Source organism: Glycine max, chromosome 9 (assembly GCF_000004515.6).
Source record: "Glycine max cultivar Williams 82 chromosome 9, Glycine_max_v4.0, whole genome shotgun sequence".
NCBI classification, from domain to species: domain Eukaryota; kingdom Viridiplantae; phylum Streptophyta; class Magnoliopsida; order Fabales; family Fabaceae; genus Glycine; species Glycine max.
This window is the reverse complement of record NC_038245.2, coordinates 36392730-36412662: the sequence shown is the minus strand read 5'-3', so window position 1 is coordinate 36412662 and position 19933 is coordinate 36392730.

Below are 19933 nucleotides of genomic sequence, written 5' to 3'. Positions count from 1 at the left end.
CTCATGAAAGGATAATGAAAACGTAATATTCATAATAGATAGAAAGAGAAATTACATCAAGAACAATTGGCTGCTAAGCTTCCAACAAAGGGGTTTTAACATCTCATTGTCATAGGAGACTTTACAATTGTAAGAGAATAGTGAATAGGAAAGGGGATAGATAAGAAAATGAATAGAGGAATGAAATGAATCCTAATGATTGCTTGTTCTTCTTCTTCTAGCCTTTGTCTTCTATAAGGAATTGTATTCTCTTAAAATTTTTGTGTGTTTTTTTTCCTTCTTCTCTCTCATTTTTTTATAAGTGCAGATCAACTTAATTTTTACGCAACCTTCGCGCTAAGTGCACTTGGCGAGTATGACCGTATTGTCGCGCTCAGCGCGTGTCTCGCACTAAGTGCGCCTTCACGTTTCAGACTTCTCCATACTTCCTCGTGTTAAGTGATGCAATCCTCCCAAGGAACGAACCCATCACCTAAGCCATGGCTAAGAGACTCCAGGAAGATTGGGTCAAGGATGCAAGAGAAGGCTTTAGGGTAGATTTTGGACCCATGGGCTAAGTATGAGTCCACTAATCTTTATACATATTAGATTAGGGTTTCATTACTTTTTGGGTTTTGTATTTAGGATTCCATAGTATAGGAAGGGTCCTACACAAGTTTAGGGTACCTAGTAATGTAGGATTTTTCAGCTCCTGTATTTTAGGGCACCTAGGCTAGTTTTGTATCAGGGGTAATTTTGTAATTCCACATGCATTAAGTGCATTATTTGATGCGTGTATTGGGAGAGAAATTTAATTGAATTGAGAGAAGTCCAATCCAATAAAATTTCAAACTAGCCTAAGGGAGAGGTGAACATTTGCTTGCTACACCTCATTGTCACATCATATAGTCACACTTTGTGCATGTCCTTCATGCTCTACATGTTTCATGACACTTAAGCACACTTAGTAGAGAATCTTGTATTTGATCTTGGATTAATAGGCTGAACCATAGCTAAAATTCACTAATCATAATTAGTGAAATTTTGACTTCAAATTTGGCTCCACAAATTCAAATTCAAATTCAAGTGAAATTTGAATAGAAAGTCAAATTTTCCTCCAATTTTGTGTGACACTTAGGCTAAAATTGAGGCCCTGTGTGTGCATTTTTGCAAATTTGATCATTTGAGAAATTAGACTTCAAAGTTCAGACCTCATTCCGCCTCTTCTATCTCTCAAAATTTTGTTCCCTTCTCTCCCTCTCCCTCCACTCATCTTCTCCTACCTTCAAGCTCTTATACATGGCTTCCTATAGTGGTGAGCTTGTTCTTGACTCATATTCTCTTTGAAGTGGCGTCTCCAATCACCTTTTCTCCTTCTCCATTCTACTGTCATTGATCTTCAAGAAGCAAAGGACTCCAGTAATGAAGAATATCCAAGGCCTACAACCTCTACATGGAGCCATGTTACTAAGTGTGCTTTGCCCATTGAGCCTATCATGCGGAGGGCCTAAGACTGGCTAAGTGAGCAACTCCAGATCTTCAACTTACTTCTTGGGCTTTACTTTGTTTTTCTGCGCCAATTATTCATCAAACACCATAAATTCACCAACTTTTTACACTTTTTGCACAAAAACTTAATTGATGTTAAATTTCCAATTATTCACGTAAAAACGAAGAAATAAGATAGAAAAATTATCAATTCCTATATAATTTAATCCCAAAATATACCTATACATACCAATTATCAGAAAGTAAGCCATTGTAGCTCACAAGTGGCACTAGTGAATGCTCTATACCCAACCTCTGAGGAGCTTTTAAATACGGTAGCCTGTTTGTTAGATTTTCAAGAAATCAAAGAATTACCAAGATATATTGCATAACTAGTAATGGATCTTCTTGTATCTATACAACCAGCCTAATCTGAATCACTAAAATCTTTCAGATGAATGCTACTATCTGCAAAAAGAAAAATCCATGCACCTGGGGACCCTTTGATATATCAAAGAATCCTGAAAGCTGCTTGTTGATAAGCTGAGGTAGGTTCAGCAATAAACTGACTTAAATGTTGCACAACATCAGTAATATCTAGTCTTGTGTTAGTTAGATAAATCAGTCTCCCAATTAATCTCTTGTAAGAAGAAGCATCCTTAGCTAAAAGAGAGGAACCCAAAAGCTGATGGAGCCTAGTTGTATAATCAAAGGGAGTAGACATTGGTTTAGAACCAAGCATGTCTGTGTCATTGAGGATGTCTAGAGCATATTTCTTCTAATAGAGATTGATACCAGCAGGAGTTCTAACTAGTTCAAAGCTTAGAAAAACTTCAAATCACCTAGATCCTTTATTTTGAAAGCAATGTCTCATAATTATGTGATATTTTAGATTTCAATCAAATCATTACCAGAAAAAACAATGTCATCAACATAAACCAATAGAGAAGTAATGGGTTTAGATTCATGCTTGAGAAACAGAGAATAATTAGATGTACAACGATTGTACCCATGTGAGATTAGAAATGAAGAAAATCTGGCAAACCATTACCTACTGACTAGCCTTAGACTATATAAAGATCTTTGAAGTTTACAAACCTATCCTGGCTTATCTGACTGTATACCTGGAGGAAGAACCATATACATTTCCTCATTCAAATCACCATGTAGAAAGGCATTGTTTACATCTAGTTGTTTCAAATACCATCGATTTACAATAGCTAGAGCCAATAAAATCCTGACAGTAATCAACTTGGCCACTAGAGAATAAACATCCAAATAGTCCTGGCCCTCTATTTGAGGGTAGCCTATGGCTACCAGCCTTGCTTTATATCTTTCTATGAAACCATCAAACCTATGCTTAATTTTGTAGACCCATTTACATCCAATGGCGGTCTTATGTTGTGGTTGATTAGTAAGGATCCAAGTATTATTAACCTCTATTACTTTAATCTCTGCATTCATAACTTCAATCCAATTAGGATCTTTAAAGGCTACATTGTATGATTGAGGTTCAACTTGTTGTGTAGCAAACAAGATAACCTTTTGATAGGAAGTAAATAGTTTATTATAAGAAAGGATAAAACTAAGAGGATAAAGAGTAGTACCTGTTGAGAGATTGGGTAACAATTGATGATGGATATGTGATGTGAAAGTCTTTATACTTGATTGGCATTTGTATCTATCTCATTGACCTTCTAAGTGCCTGAGTGTCTCTTTGTGAAGTATCAGGATTAGAAACAATGGTAGCAGGTTTAGGAATATGATGATCAGTTGGTGATTCTGAGGGAAAGTCACCAAGCTAATCAATATTAAGAGAAGAAGGTGACACAGGTAAGACAGTAATGGGATTAGGTTTATTTTGGACGGTGAAAGGAAAGCAATCTTCATAAAAAATGACATTTATGATCTTAAGGTCAAGGGTGACATTTCCTTTTATGTTAGGCTTAAATCTTAGAAAAAAAAAGTGAAAGCCCTCAGATCAAGCTTCTTTTTGTTGGCAATTATAGTACTACAGAAGCATAAACAACCAAAACACTCTTAAAGAAGTAATATCATAGTGGGTTCCATAGAGTATCTCATAGGGTGTTTTATTACCAAGAAAAGGAGTGGGTATGCAATGAATAAGAACAACAAAGTGAATTAAAGTATAAGACCAAAAAATGGAAAGTAAATTAGATTGAAACAACAAGGATCTAGTAACATTAAGCAAGTGTTGATGGTTTCTTTCTACAATTCCATTTTGTTGAGGAGTTTCAACACAAGAAGTTTGGTGTATAATTCCAGTTTCATCATATAATTATCTTAGAATGATTTTGATCAATTATTTGATCTAATCATTTTCACCTTTATATCAAACTGGCTCTCAACTGTGACAACAAAGTTTTGTAAGTGTTTTTGTGTTTCAGCCTTTGAGTGCATAAGAAAAATCCAAACAAATCTCGAATGATCATCTACTATAGTGAGGATATATTTGTAACCATTTAAAGATGTTACATTACAAGGACCCCAAATATCAACATGTATAAGAACAAAAGCACACAAATAATGAGATACACTAGAAGGAAAAAATTGCTTTTTTTTTTGTTTTGAGTAATGCCAAGTATGACATACAAACTATTTATCAGTTGTGAGAAAAGGGTAAAATTGTTTTAACAATAACATCCTTTTAGAAGATGGATGGCCAAGCCTAAAGTGCCACAAGTCCATAGGTATTTTATTACATGAAAAAGCTAAAACACTAGCAGAAACAACAAGAGCATAAGACGTGATAGAACTAAGAGTTTACTCCTTAAGAGGCTTGAGAGGAAACATCTTTAACCTATAAAGACCTTCCACCATATCAATTGTACCAATCCTCTTCAAGTTTTGCATATCATGGATAAAAAATTTATGATTCATGAAAATTAGCTTGCAAGGCAATGAAGAAAGAAACTTAGATATAGAGATCAAATTGAATTGAAAGCTAGGTATGGATAGAACATCCTTTAAGTATAAAAACTGAGAAAATTCCACTGTGCTTGCATGAGTTGTAGTGACTATTTGGCCAGTGGGAAGCTTAACAATTATGGGATTTATCTTCTTACAAGAAGAAACTAAATGAGGAAAAGCTGTGACATGATTAGTGACTCCTAAGTCGAGTATCCATTCATCTGGATCTGTCTTGCTTACACTACAAGTAATGGATAAGACATTACCTTTATGTGCATTGTTGGAACAAGTGATTGTACTAATTTGATTCACGTGTGAATTGTTGTGACTTGAGCTCTGTGGCTGCAGTAAGGCCATTAGAGCCTTATATTGTCGAGAAGTCAACTTCATTTAAGTATTCTGTTCATCTTGATTTTGTTTTGAAGTATAACCATCTCCTTCTTCTTTCAACACATTCATATTATTGATGTTTGAGCTTTGAGACTTATGGTATTTATGCCTGGGAGGATAACCATGCTTCTTGTAACATTCATCAACTGTGTGGTTAATGAAACCACGGTATTTACAAAGCTTGTTTCCTTTCCCACTGGAATTTTCTCTGCCAAAGCCACTCTGGTTACTTTTTCCTCCTCTAGAACCATAGTTTTCAGGGAAACCATTCTTCTTGAAATACCTATCAACTGTATAATTGTCTTTGCCATAGTAAGTACTTGAAGTTCTGAATTCGATGAAGTTGTGCTTGTTGCATTGATCAAGCTATTATTTCCTATCATATCATTGTTATTAAATTGTCTTTCTTGCTCCATCATCAATACATTGGATCTGAGAGTGTTGAATTGATCATTCAATCCTCTAAGGAATTGCATAACTCGATCTTGCTTCTTTCTTTCCATAACACTAACAAGAGCATCACATGTGCACTTTAGATTGCATGTACAAAAAGGATTAGGCCAATAACTCTCTAATTTATCCCAAATAATACACAATCTTGTTAAATAATCAGTTATTGCTTTATCAACTTGTCTGATAGATGCTATGTCCTGCCACAATTCTTAGATTCTTAACAAATCATCTTGTGAATATCTAGACTTTAGATCTTTCCATATGTCTCGTGCCTGCATCATCCATCTAGAGAATTCTTTGTTTGATTAAAGGTGAAACTGAAAGGACTATCCAAGAACACTACAAAAAAAAAAAAAAGATATTTCTGATGGACTAATTCCCATGGATAAAATTTCGTCAGAAATATTGGACTTTCCGACGGATTTTTTCGAAAGAATAAATTTTGTCGGAAAGTTTTGAATTTCGACGGATTTTACCGAAGGAATCAGATCTGTCGAAAATTTCCATTATCCCCAATTAAAAGACCCCAACCCTAGACCTCTATTTTTTCACTTTGTGATATTCCTCTCCGTGCCTCAGTCTTACTACTGCGACAGTCGTGCCTCCATTGCGCCTTCACTGTCAGCCCATGCCGCCAATAGGTAAGCCCATAGCCCTTTGTGTTGCTTTCAAAATGTTGCGCGCTTGGATGATTTTATGTCATTTAGTCGAACATGAGAGCTCATGCTTGGTGTTGATTGCTTGGATGATTTATTTGTGCATAAAGATGAAGACATTTTGCTTATTTTTGTTCTGAATTTGTTATCTAAAAAAATGGTGTGTTGGTGGTTTGGTTGATGTCAGTTTGGTTGGTGATGGTGCTGGTGCTTTGGTTTGTCTTGGGTGGTTTGGCTCGCAGGTGGTTGTTTGATTTGTCTTGGGTGGTTTGGCTCGTGAGTGGTTGTTGGTGCTTTGTGTTAAACAAGTAGCCTCAATAACTTAAGAGGGAGGGTGAATTAAGTTTAAAACACTACCCCTAATTAAATTTTAATTCTCTCTTGAATTATAATATGCACACTTAATATAAATTAAGTAAAGAATGATTCAAATAAAACTTCTTCAAAGAAAAAATAAAATGCAACAAATTAAAGAAGCAAAAATAAAATGCAATAAATTAAAGAAGTTTGAGGGAAGAGAGAATGCAAATTCAGTTTTTATACTGGTTGGGTCACGCCCTGTGCCTACGTCCAGTCCCCAAGCAACCCACTTGAGATTTTCACTATCTTGTAAAATCCTTTTACAAAGTCTGAGCCACACAAGGATACCATTCCCTTGTGTTTAGAATTCTTTACAACTCAAGAGACTCACAGTCTCTTCACAACAATCGTTTGCTTTGAGTAAGAACATTATTTCTCTCTTGAAGAGAAGAATATTACAAGTTGAAGATCATATAAGAATCCTTATAGATTTTGCAAGTGTTTGGTCAAGGCTTTCTTTTGAGAGGATAAAACAATTTTTTCTGAAAAACTCTCAGGAAATTCGAACCTAAGTCACCTATTTATAGGCCTTTGATGGCCTTCCAAAATCTTGTGAACAATTGTCACTTTTGGGAGTTATTTTAAAATTTCCTCATTGATAATCGATTACACAGTTGGTTTTGAGAAGTTATGACTCTTCAGATTTAAAATTCAAAATTTTGTGTCTGATAATCGATTACACACCTGTTGTAATCGATTAGACTTTAAAATTTAAATTCAAAATTTCTAAAAGTTGTTTAAAACAGTTTTTTCTCTGGTAATCGATTACAATTTTTGTGTAATCGATTACACAATTTAGAATTCAAATTCAAAAGTTTGTAAAACTGTTTAAAACTTATTTTAGGTTCTGATAATCGATTACAGACTCTGATAATTGATTTCCAGAGAGAAAATCAGATTTTCACAAAAAGAGTTTTGCTTAAAAACTTTTATAAGATGTTTTGAAAAACTAACCTAAAGCCAAACCTGTGCAATCTCTTTTAAGGAATTCTTTTAATATATTATGGACTAATTATTCATCGTTTCTCTTGAATTCTTGTGATCTTGACTTTGATCAAACTTGAATAACTTTTATCTTTGATATCATCAAAATTTCGTATGCTTCTACACTTTGGTTGATGATGGTGCCGGTGCTTTGGTTGGTTGTGGTGCCGATGCTTTGGCTCGCAGGTGGTTGGCAGGCAAGGTAATATAACGGTGAACCAGAAAAAGAATATTTTGATTATATTTCTCAATTAAGTGTTTATGGTAAAAGTAATAGCAATTAAATGGTTAAACACATGCAAGTAAAAATAATAGTCCATGTAGTGGAGGAGGAGAAGGTGCATGAGTGGTGGTGATTGTGTCATTGCATTAAATGAGGGAGCAAAAGCTGTTGGGAGAAGCGTTGCCATCATTTAATAAGACTCTGACACGAGCATTATCTGACACAATATGGAGTATTAATCAATATGAATTAACAAGTCGAGTGGGATATATATAATAGCCTTTATATATTTCAATTCAAACAATAGGTAGGGTTTGTATTTGTTGCAATCAGCTATCAGTAAAGAACTGCAGGTAGATGAATGTGAAATTAATGCTGTTACTAACTATTTAACTTGTGAATAAGGGGTCTGGATACACATATAGCTTTGGCCAGATCAATTATAGTTAAAACCATAGAAGCTGCCAATAAAGTTCTTCTGCAAGATTAAAGTTGGTCTTACACAAGTGTGATATCACACAGACACACGTATATACACATAAACTTTGATTACCTAATTTAAAATTTCAAAAAATTTGGGAGTGTCAGAGTGAATTTCAATTACTATATGTTTATGAAAATTGTTTTATAGACTTCTGTCAATTTTAATTATAATATATAATCATGTAATTTGAAATTTAACTTCTCTTTATTTTTCTTAGGATTAATTATTAGCATTTGATCACCTTATTAGTTATCTATTATTCAATGTAATATGCATATCTTAAAAAATATCAAAAGCCATGAGAAATAGCATCAAGCATGTTTGAGCTGTAAAATGGTAGAATAATAGAATAAGAATTTTAGAATTTAGAACTTCATTCTTTGTCCTCCTAGGCCATAACTGAATCTTAATTAGTTTTATATTCTTTTATTTTTGGAACAATAAAATTTTGGAGGAGAGAATGAAATTCTAATCCAACTTAGGAAAAAGTCTCATAATTCAAAAAATACTTACAAAAGAGATTATATTTACCTCATTTAAAGAATTAACATCTATTTAACTCTAAAAATGTAGGTGAAGATGTGAGGTTACAACTTATTTCATGCGTTCCAAAATAAATATCGTATTTGAAAACAAAAATTATTTTAAAATAAGTGTAATATTAACTTATTAATATAATGTTAATTATTATTTTTATAATATTTCTCAGATAAGTGTGATTTTAATTTTTTAATGTAATATTAATATTAATTTTATTTTTTTATGATTTATTAAGGTTAAAATTTTAAAATTATTATTCTTTTTATCTATTTATTAATTTTTTTGAGTTTATGTAAAGTAATATAACACTTATTTTGAAACTAAAAACTGTTAAAGTAAAATCCTTTTTAACGTAACTTGACCTACTTCTTGAATTTATGAATTATATTTTCTAAAACAAAGTGCCAAGAGAAATAAGTAATCTGATCCAAAGAACCTTGTGTGCTAATCTGATCCATACCTGTGTTATTAGGTTCTGGTAGATAGTTAAGGCACAAAGTTATAGAATAAGTATAAAATTATTAATTAAATGAAAAATAATTATTTAATAGTATTATATAAAAAAAGATGGAAATTAGACATGTTCACACTTCACATGCATGATGTCCATATACTATTAAAAAATATTATCTCATTGTTAAATGGTTGCCAGATAATCAAGGCACAAAGTTATAGACTCTTGACTTTTTCTAAATTTGTCTTATCTCATGTCTGAGTTTTCTGTTTTCTAAGTGGTCTTCAATTAATCGCGTAGGCTATATAAGTAGATCACGATCCAGCTTACTGCACGAAGAAGTGCATTGCACTTTTCAATATTACTTTGTACTATTTAACCTCAAACTAAAGGGTCATCACATGACACAATGTTTTCTTCCACTAATTTTGCGGTACACGAAATTGTGACACAAAGTAGTTTTCAATATTGGAAAAAAAAAAAAAGAAAGAGCACATGATACGTACCATATATAATAATTCAAGAATGATGTTTTTTTTTTTGGCAGGACAATGACAAAAAGAACATTCTGGTTGTTCAATCACTTAGGAACACAATCATGGGTGCGACCCTAATGGCCACAACCTCTAGCTTTCAATATTTGGATTTTTGAGTTTTTTCTATTCATGGATTTTTTAGTTTGTATCCTAAAATTGCCAACTCTAGCTTTGAAGTTTTTTTTAACTAATAACTATATATTTGGAAGATTAGAGTTGCATTGAGACATTTTTACAATAATAGATAGTTAAATACTATTATTGTAAACACATAATTAAAACTTCTCACTTTTTATGGTCTTTTTTTAATTACCTCATATCATCTATTGTATTTATACTTTTATTTTATTTTTCATTTTGTATATGCTAACTAACATATATGATGCTGTGTTGATTTATAATTGAAAAAGGCCAAATATTTACTACAATGTTTCATTTCAATCAATCTTTACCAATTATAAAGTGTTAAAAATATATAGACATTAGTTTTTAAACTTTTTTTTTCTTTGTTACTGTTAGGTTCATAGTTAGTCTCTCTTGGGTGATCGCTTCACTTACGTTCTATTATTTAGGTTAGTTGAAATTTTTTATTGTACCTGTTTGAAATTTTTTATACTAAATAATGTGTTAAGTATGTATCTGATTGTGGTTATGTTATTTATATTCCATACTTTGTGAGTTTAAAAAATCAAACATTATATGTATGTCATTTTTTTCTACCTAAAGTATGATCATAATTCTTGCTACTAATATATAATAGAGATCACTCTAAGAGTATGCATGACTAAACATCAAGGTTCCTAATTTTTTGATTAAATATCCAAAATATGAACAATATTCTTTGGAATCAACGTTGGATGTACGATAGATGTTATAGTGGTAGAAGCAGTTTGAAAAAATCTTTTGTTGAGGGGGTTGAAGAGTTTGTAAGCAAAGTTAGTCAGCATGATTGTTATGACAATGATGGGGGGATTAGATGTCCTTGTGTTAAATGTGATTGCACTAGGATTTTAGAAGATAGGGTTGTAAAGGTTCACCTTTACAAAAATGGGTTCAAGCCTAATTATTGGATTTGGACTGATGATGGTGAACACATGCCACATGTTGATGATAAAAAAACAAAAATAATAGAAATAATAAAATATTTATAAAAAAATATTTTTCGATGGAAATTTGCGACAAAAAAATCCGTCGGAAATAAACCATGGGATTTTTTTGACGGAAATTCCGACGGAAACTATACGTGGAAAATTTGCGACCAAAAACATCCGTTTGAAATGAGCCATGGGAAATTTTTGACGGAATTTTCGTCAAAAATAATCCGTGGAAAATTTTTGACGGAAAATATCACTCTGAAATTTTCAACAGAATTTGTCTGTTGGAAATTTTCCACGGATGAAAAATTCAGTTGATTTTTATCTCCTACGACCATTTTTTTAACGAATTTTCGTCGAAAATCCGTCTGAAACAAAAATTAGTGACAGATTTATAGTGTTATCGACCGATTTTTGCCGTAAAAAAAACACTATTTTTTGTAGCGAAACCACCATATTATTACTTCTTTTTCAAGCTGCATGAAGAGGATGATTTGATTCATATCCTTGAATTAAACCATCAACAAATTTAACTTTGTTTTTTGCACTCAATGTTGTTAGTATCGATTGACTCCATGAACTATAGTTCGAAGAATCGAGAACGGGAGAAACCGGTAGTGTTAGAGGATTTTCTCTTGCATGAAGATAATATGGACTATATGTGAATGTTTAATGACTGATCTTCCTAATTGCTACTCATAATGAAAGATAGCGAGAGGAAGAAATCAAACAAATATAGAAGAATAAAAGGATATTAAGATGAGCAGCAAAGCTCTTCAAGTGCTCTGATACCATCACATAATCCATGTCCGTCACGAATGAAAAGAAAACTTGTAGGGAAAGCTGAAGAGCAAAAAAATGGAGGAAAATCTGATTAGCATATAATGAGAATTAGCATGCAAAAGTGTTGACTATTATAATTTATATAATTAGTTATAAGAATAATTAACTTGTAACTAACTAAAATAATTAAATTAACTATACTTACAATAAGATCATCCTGAATTAACTATAATCAAAATAATATCTATCCTAAGACTAATTAAGGTTTCAATGGTGAAAAGTAAAAAATGAACGTTGAAACTTTTAAGAGTCACACGTAGATTATTATATATATATAGCATATTCAAACTTTTTTTTTTCTTAAAGAAAGTCGTTTTGAAATTTATGATATGATATCAAATAACTGGCAGAAGATAAATGTTAATTTATGACATTGAATTATTTTTTTCTTAAGAAAGCCATTTTGGACGAAAGAATAAAACTAATGCATGCGCAGTCCTATCCAGAACTTAAATACATCATTGTGCTCTGTATGTGAATGCTTAAATTTGACCTCGTAGAAAGTTTGAAAGTATTATATATCCTTCCCTGCACCGATTTAATTCGGTTAAATGGATCATGCAAGCATCTATTTTCAGTTTCAGCTTCTTCGACAAAGTAAGGTAGTGATTGGCTTTTTTTTAATATATATATATATATATATATATTTTTTTTTTTTCCATTACCAACATAACAAAATTTCAACGCCATTTTCATCACGATTATGGTAAACTTTGGTATCAATTATAGGAAAGTCTGGGAGTTCCAATATTTTCATGTAGCAAGAGAATCCTTAAAAAGCGTGAGATCCCTCAATCTACGCACGTGGCGCTTCTTTTAGTGAATGATTACTTGTTGATTCCTTTACGAGAATCATGTAGTCCCAAACTCAATATTCTCAAACGCTTTTACAAATGGAAAATGCTTTATAGTACTAAGAACTTTAAACCGTTGAACAACAATAGAGCAACAATGACCGGCGAGAGGAGAGATTTTTTTTTTTTACAAAAATTGGTAAAAATAAAAAAATGATTTATGATACATGAATGATTTTATTTTTTTTACATCAGTAATAATTATAATATAAAATTATCTTTTTAATTCGGTTATAATTACAACGTACATAAAAAATCAAAATCACTCATTGTACGCAAATAGTTTTTAAACTACATCTTTTAAGTAAATAATTATTTTTTGTCTATTTTTGTAATCAAGTTAGCAAGAGAGTATTCCGCCACAACAAATATCAACAAGTGTTAGCTGCCACAACAACGATCAACTACTGTTTTCCCAAACAAAAGAAAAAGAATTGTAGAATTTGCTTTGTGAAATTGTTTCTTTAGTTATGGTGAGATGATTTTCACAATTATCGGGATAGAATCTGGGATAAAATCAAAAGATTTTTATCCTATTTTTCGTTTTCTTTTAATTTATTTTTTAAAAAATAATTACAAATAAATAATAATAAGACGTTAACTTTTTATTATGAAGGAAAATATTTTTTCTCTCTGTGTTGAGCAAAATATTAAATAACCAGTGAAGTGGACAGTAGGGTGTGTGGTTTCACAAGTTTTGTATATGGGTTTTGTTACCCTTGTACCAATTTACATCTACTTTTTACTGATTAAAAAATTGTTATTTTATTTATTTGTTTTGTTTTCATTAGTGAAAAACATTGCCAATATAGGTTAAATTTAATACAAAAGGCCAATTCCTCATTACACGATGAATTTGAATTTCTGTTCAGAAAAGTATTCATAAGTATATTTGACAAGCTTGAACAATATTACCTCTAAAAAGAGGTATATGTGATGTGAGAGAAAAAAACATACTCATACTCCGATTATTAACAGATGCTTTCTGGTGTTGCATACGAGTTGCGGCAGGATGAGCCAAGCTTTCAATGGACCCAATCAAAATAAGAACATTGAAGCTTCTAAAGAGTGACACGTAGATTATACAAATATAATAGTTAGAAATAGATAGTATCATATTATAGCTGATATATATCAGATGACTAACATAAGATGATCACTGCTAGCTGGACGGCAGCGTAAAATTCATGCAGGTAAATGATTAAATTTTGACTTCATTAATTCTTTTAACACCTTTTTAGTGGAAAAAAGGAGTTGAATAGATATTGATGCATAAAAGATTAATATATAAAAAACAAAACAGAGTTCTACCAACAATCGAATTGAAGAGTTTTATTTTTATATCCAAAACCATGTGAAATTAATTAATCCTTGGCGTAGTCTTTAAAATATTTTGGAATCGAAGAGTGCATGCGCGCTGTCTTTTTAGAAATTAAAACAAGAGACCCTTCACACAAATTTTCATGATTACTAGCTGGTTTGTTTGTTTTTTTGCTGGAATGATTACTAGCTAGTATCACTTATGATATTTCAATTCAAAATTTAAAATTATGAAAACGTACTAAATTTATATAAAAAGGCACGTTTTAAGAAATAATTGTAAAAAACACGTATTAAATTATGCAGCCGCTTCTATATCTTCCTTAACGAAAATTACGTGTAAAGAGTTTGGCACATTTTTTTACGGTGTTTATTATCATAAAAAATCAAACCAGGCTATTAATCCATTGGAGTAGCTAAAAATCCATTAATGCACGTGGTTATTCAACTCAATGGAAACATTTATCAGATACTCTAACTACTAATAGTTACAAGTATTTTTCATTGATACAATGTACATGAATATTTGTGAACTAGATGCAATCGATATTTTGCGCAGAAAAATAATTTCTTTATCAAGTATCTCTAATTATGCAATTTAAGTAACCCATTAGATTGGGTTTCTTATCTTCTATTAAATGACCTCTTTATAATTTTACATTATAATTAAGCAACTCATATGCATTTATAATTTTAAGTAATTCTTAAATAATCCATCCTTAGATGAATATTTTAAATGAGAAGATTTTTTTTTTAAGTATAAACAACCATTGCTTACAGAAACAACATTATTTAATTTTAAACCGCCTAACATAACATACAATTTTAATGGTAAAAAAATTTTAAACAACCATATTTTGGGTCCCTTTTGGAGCAGTTTTTACTAGTTGAGTTTCAAAGTTTAAAAAGTAACAATTTTTAATTTTTAAAATTTAGTTTTAGTTTTAAGTTTCATGTAATATTAAAATTACCTTAAAGGTGTTTTTGTGTGATGACGACGATGACGACCATGATAATAGTGGTTGTGTTGATGGTAGTGATGATATCAATGATGACATTGATAGTGTTGATGGGGTGAGATAGAAGTGTTGCTAGTGGCGGGGGAGAGTGATGACGATGACAATGACGGTGATACCAATGGTGGTAGTTGGTGATGTTGGTGGTGGTGCTTATATGGTGTTGATGGTGGTATTTAAGGTGGCGGTGATGGTGGAAGCAATATTATGATAGTGACGACATTAACATTAGTGATAATAACAATGATAATGACAGTAGTAAAGATGACAACGACGACAAAAGGAAGAGTCATGACCCATCGTAGGGAGTGTGTGCTTTTTTGAAACTAAAATCTAAATTCACAAATCTTTTTTTATGATTTTGGAAATGAAAGTAAAATTATTTTGAGAATGAGTTAAAAATTGTTTAGCTTTATTTTTGTCAAAGACATTTGTTTTGAGAATTGTATTTGAAAATTAAAAACTAAAAATTCACAACCCTTAGAGTTTTAAGCAACTCATAAATAACCCACCCTTAGATGACTCTTAGACGACAAGAAAATATATTTTTAATCATAAACAATCATTTAATATACATAAATAATGATAGGGGAAACAACTAAGCCACCAAGAGACTACGAATTAAGCTAAGTATATTTTCCTTGCCCTTTATTCATATTAGAATCGTATATTTATAGTGTTCTGTATGGATGATTTGGCACTCATGGCCTTCTAACAGAAAAGATGCTGATAACAAAAAATGACAGCTGGCACAGGCACAACTAACAGAAGGATAAAAAAGATAATGTTGGTTTCTTGTGTGCTCTTGTGGGTTTGCTGCTTGGTGGGTTGTTTTTGCTATCAATACCCTCCTTTGGTAGAACAACCTTTCCCTAAGGTTGTAGGAGGTGCAAATAGAATCCCAATCTTCCTATGTAGTGTCCTCCGGAGCCAAACCTGTCCACTGCACCAAGACTTTTCGAACAGGGGAAGTGTAATTAGTATCCCATTTCTAGTCCAGGATAGAGAGAGGTTCGACTATGGAATGATTATCAGACTGGAGAGGAGGTAAAGGATCCAAAGTAGCGGGTGTATCTCCCCGATATGGCTTCAACAGGGAGACATGGAACACCGGATGGATTTTGGAGGAAGTGGGAAGTTGCAACCGATAAGCGACATGGCCAATGCGTTCCAAGATACAAAAAGGCCCGTAAAAACGTTTGGAGAGTTTGGAGTATGCGGGCTGAAGGGAAGTTTGGCGGTAAGGCTGGAGCCGAACGAAAACCTAATCTCCGACATCAAAGTGGACGTCCCGACTGTGAGAATTTGTTGTCCTTTCCATTGCGGCTTGTGCCTTGGCGAGGCGATGTTGAAGGGAAGAGTGTAGTTGGGTTCTTGACGCCATGAAAGAGTCCACGACCTCGATGAGGGAGGTACCTGCTAAGTACTGTGAAAGTGAAGGAGGGGCCTTACAATAAGTAGCTTCAAATGGGGAGATGCCAGTAGCTAAGTGGCAAGCCGTGTTATACGACCACTCCGCGAGAGATAGAAAGAAAAACTACTGCGAGGGCTTATCATGAACGAAAGCTAGGAGATATTGTTCAAGGACCTAGTTGAGCACCTCTGTTTGGCCGTCCATCTCAGGGTGGTATGAGGTGCTTATGCGCAGTTTGGTATCAAAAATGCAGAATAATTCGCGCCAAAAGCGACTGATAAGTATCGGGTCATGATCAGAGACAATGCTTCTTGGAAAGCCATGTAATTTACAGACGATATCAATGAATAGTAGGGCAACCTTGTGGGCGGTGTATGTCACCGGTAGAGCACCAAAATGTGCCCCTTTTGTGAAGCGGTCCACCACGACTAGGATAACGAAGAGCCCGTGGGAAGGAGGGAGACCGGTGATAAAGTCCATTGACAAATCTTCCCAAATAGTGCAGGGAATAGGGAGAGGTTGAAGAAGGTTGGCGGGCTTCAGAGTCTCGTATTTGACCTGTTGACAGACGAGACATCGAGAGACAAAGTCTCGAACAACCCCCCTCATAGATGCCCAAAAGAAATTATCTTTAGCCTGCGCAGAGTCTTTGCAACACCTAAGTGACCGCCCAACGGGGTTGAATGAAATTCATTCAGAAGCAGAGGGATGAAAGAGTATGACTGAGGAAGCCAAATTTTTCTTTTACAGAAGATTAACCCGCGACTGACGGAGAAGTTAGTGTGTTCGCTGGGGTTATCCTGAATCCGATGCAAAAAGTCACAAAACTCTTGGGTATCCTGCAATGAGAGTCGTAATTGTTCAAGGAATTTGAAATTTTCCATGGATAAGACAAAATGCTGATTCTCCAAGGTGTGGATGCGTGACAAGGCATCAGCAGCCACATTATCGGAGCCAGGCTTGTATTGAATGGAGTAATCAAAACCAAGAAGCTTGGAGAGGTAATGTTGTTGCTCTGGCATCTGGATCACCTGAGACATGAGGTCTTTGAGGCTTTTGTGGTCAGTAATAATGACAAAGGGATACCCGAGAAGGTAGTGCCGCCATTTGCGAACTGTCGAGGTAATAGCATGGAGTTCCCGTATGTAAGTCGAGGCATGTTGCAGTCGTGGACAAAATACCTTGCTGAAGAAGGCGATGGGATAAGAGCGTTGTTGAAGCACTACTCCCATGGCCGTACCCAAAGCATTGGTTTCGAGGACGAAGGGCAGTGTGAAATCAGGTGGTGCTAGAACAGAGGCCTGGGTCATGGTGTCCTTGAGGTGGGTAAATGCCTATTGGGCATCCTCAGTCCACTGGAATTGATCTTTTCGAAATAACATGGTTAGAGGTTGGGCAATGGAGGCGTAATGGCGGATGAAATGACGATAAAAGTCGGTAAGACCCAAAAACCCATGTAGGTATGTGACTGATTGAGGAGTGGGCGAATCAAGCATGGCACTGATCTTGGAGGGGTCAAGGGCCACTCCCGCTGCCGAGACTATATGGCCCAAGTACTGAAGTTCAGTTCTGGCAAACAGACACTTCTGCCGGTGTAAATAAAACTTGTTCTGATCAAGGACTATCAATACATCCTGCAAGTTGTCCAAGTGAACATCCAAGGACAAACTACACACAAGGATGTCATTGAAAAAGAATGCAACGAACTTGCGAAGAAACGGTTTAAGCAATTCATTCATCATGGCTTGGAACGTTGCCAGCGCATTGCAGAGGCCGAAGGGTATTACTTTGTATTCGTAATGTCCTTGATGGGTGCGAAAAGCAGTTTTGGGCACGTCGTCGGTGGCCATGGGGATTTGATGAAATCCCTGACGGAGGTCCAATTTGGAAAAATAGAAGGCATTGGCTAACTTATCCCAGAGCTCGTTAATGATGGGCATGGGAAAACGGTCCTTGGTAGTGATGGCGTTCAAATCCTTGTAGTCAACACAACACCGCTAGCTGTCATCTTTCTTCTTGACCAGTAAGACGGGAGAGGAAAATGGGTTGTGACTCAATTGGATGAAGCCTGTTTGCAGCATATTGGCTATTTGACGCTCAAGCTCAACTTTCTGACTATGAGGGTATCGGTAGGGTCGTATATTGACGGGTTGGGAATCAGGGTGTAAGTGGATGTGGTGGGATATGGGTCGCGGTGGAGGGACATTAGAGGGTTCCTGAAAGAGGTGATCGTAACGAGAAAGAAGGTGTAGTAGGGGAGGGTATGTATAAGGGCAATTGGGAAATGGATTAGGGGAAACTGGTTCAGGGATGTGGGTAAGCTGGAAAAGGGCAGAAACACCATGTGTGTGGACCAGCCGTTGGATTTTGTGAGTGGAGGCCGAGGTGGGGTGGAAGGGAACATTGGCGGTGAGTTGGATTGGACGGCCTAACAAGGAGAAGCTCATGGTGCGGGAGGTGTAATCAATAACAAAGGGCCTTAACTCCTATAGCCACTAGACCCCTAACACAATGTCCGCACCGCTAAGGCCCAAAATGAAGAGGTCCAAGTTAAATGAGTGACCTTGGACCATCAGTGGAACATTAGGGCAAACTTGTTGGCATATGAGGGTGCCGCCATCGCCAATCATAACTTAGAGAGGGTTGATGACGGTGGTGTGCAGGGTGAGAAATTAGGCGACCTGGGCTTGAATGAAGTTCTGGGTACTGCTGCCGTCGACAAGGATCGTAACCTTGTGGTGGTGAACAGAGCCATACATGTGGAAGGTTGCTTGGGTAGGCATGCCTGACAAGGCATTGAGACTGAGCTGCAGGGTTTCTGATAGCGGTGGAAGAGGAAACTGTGAGATCGGGTCTGGTGTCTCAAGCGTGGTATCGTCGTCTGCGATTAGAAGATTCAAACAAGATTTGCAATGGTGGCCCACGGCCCATTCCTCATCGCATTGATAACAGAGTCTGTGGTCTCTGCAAGAAGTGAGCTTCTCCGAAGAAAGGCGTTTCACCGGCAGCTTGGGTGGTGGTGGTGAAGTGGTCGTGGTGGAGAGTGGGCAAGGAGTTGCAGGTGGTGATGCAGGAGAAAATCGTGGAGGACGACGACGATTGTTGAGCTTGTCCTCCTAGAGCTTGGCCAGGGCGAAATGTTGCGGCAGCAACATTGGTTGAAGGGCTTGCACCTCACGGCGGAGGTCGGGCACGAGGCCAGAAACAAAGCAACTGAGAAGAATGGGGTGGGTGAGTCCGACCGTTCGGTTGGCTAACCTCTCAAATTAATTCAGAGAGGTAGTCATTGATGGAGCCTCTTTGTTGAAGCTTGAACAAAGTGCCATGAGGGTCCTCGTAGAAGGATGGTGCGAAACAAGCTTCGAGGGCCTGTAACATGGCAGGCCAGGAAGAAAGGAAACCGTTGTGGCTCATCCATTGGAATAAGCATAGAGTCGATCCTTCCATGTAGAAGGAAGCCACGGTCAGACGCTCATTGTCAGGGATGCAATGATAGTCGAAGAACTGGGTGATTTTGAAAATCCACCCCGGTGGATCATTACCGTCAAATCGAGGGACGTCGAGCTTCATGTGCAACCGGGGAATTGGAGAGGAAGGTTGTGATGATGGTGGGGAGTGTTTAAGAGAGGGGGAAGGGTGATTTGGCTGAGGCGTTCAAGGATAGAATCAATTTTTGAGTCCATGGTTGATTGGCTTTGGGAAAAGGTTGCATGGTTCTAGATGAGGGACTGTTGACCCTGTTGAAGGTGGAGCATAGCCTCCTCAAGTCGCTCCGTGGTTGCTTGCTTGGTATTGTGCTCAGGCATGGAGGCACGACAGGGCAGATCAGACCAAGTTGATAGGGGAAACAACTAAGCTACCAAGAGACTACGAATTAAGCTAAGTATATTTTCCTTGCCCTTTATTCATATTAG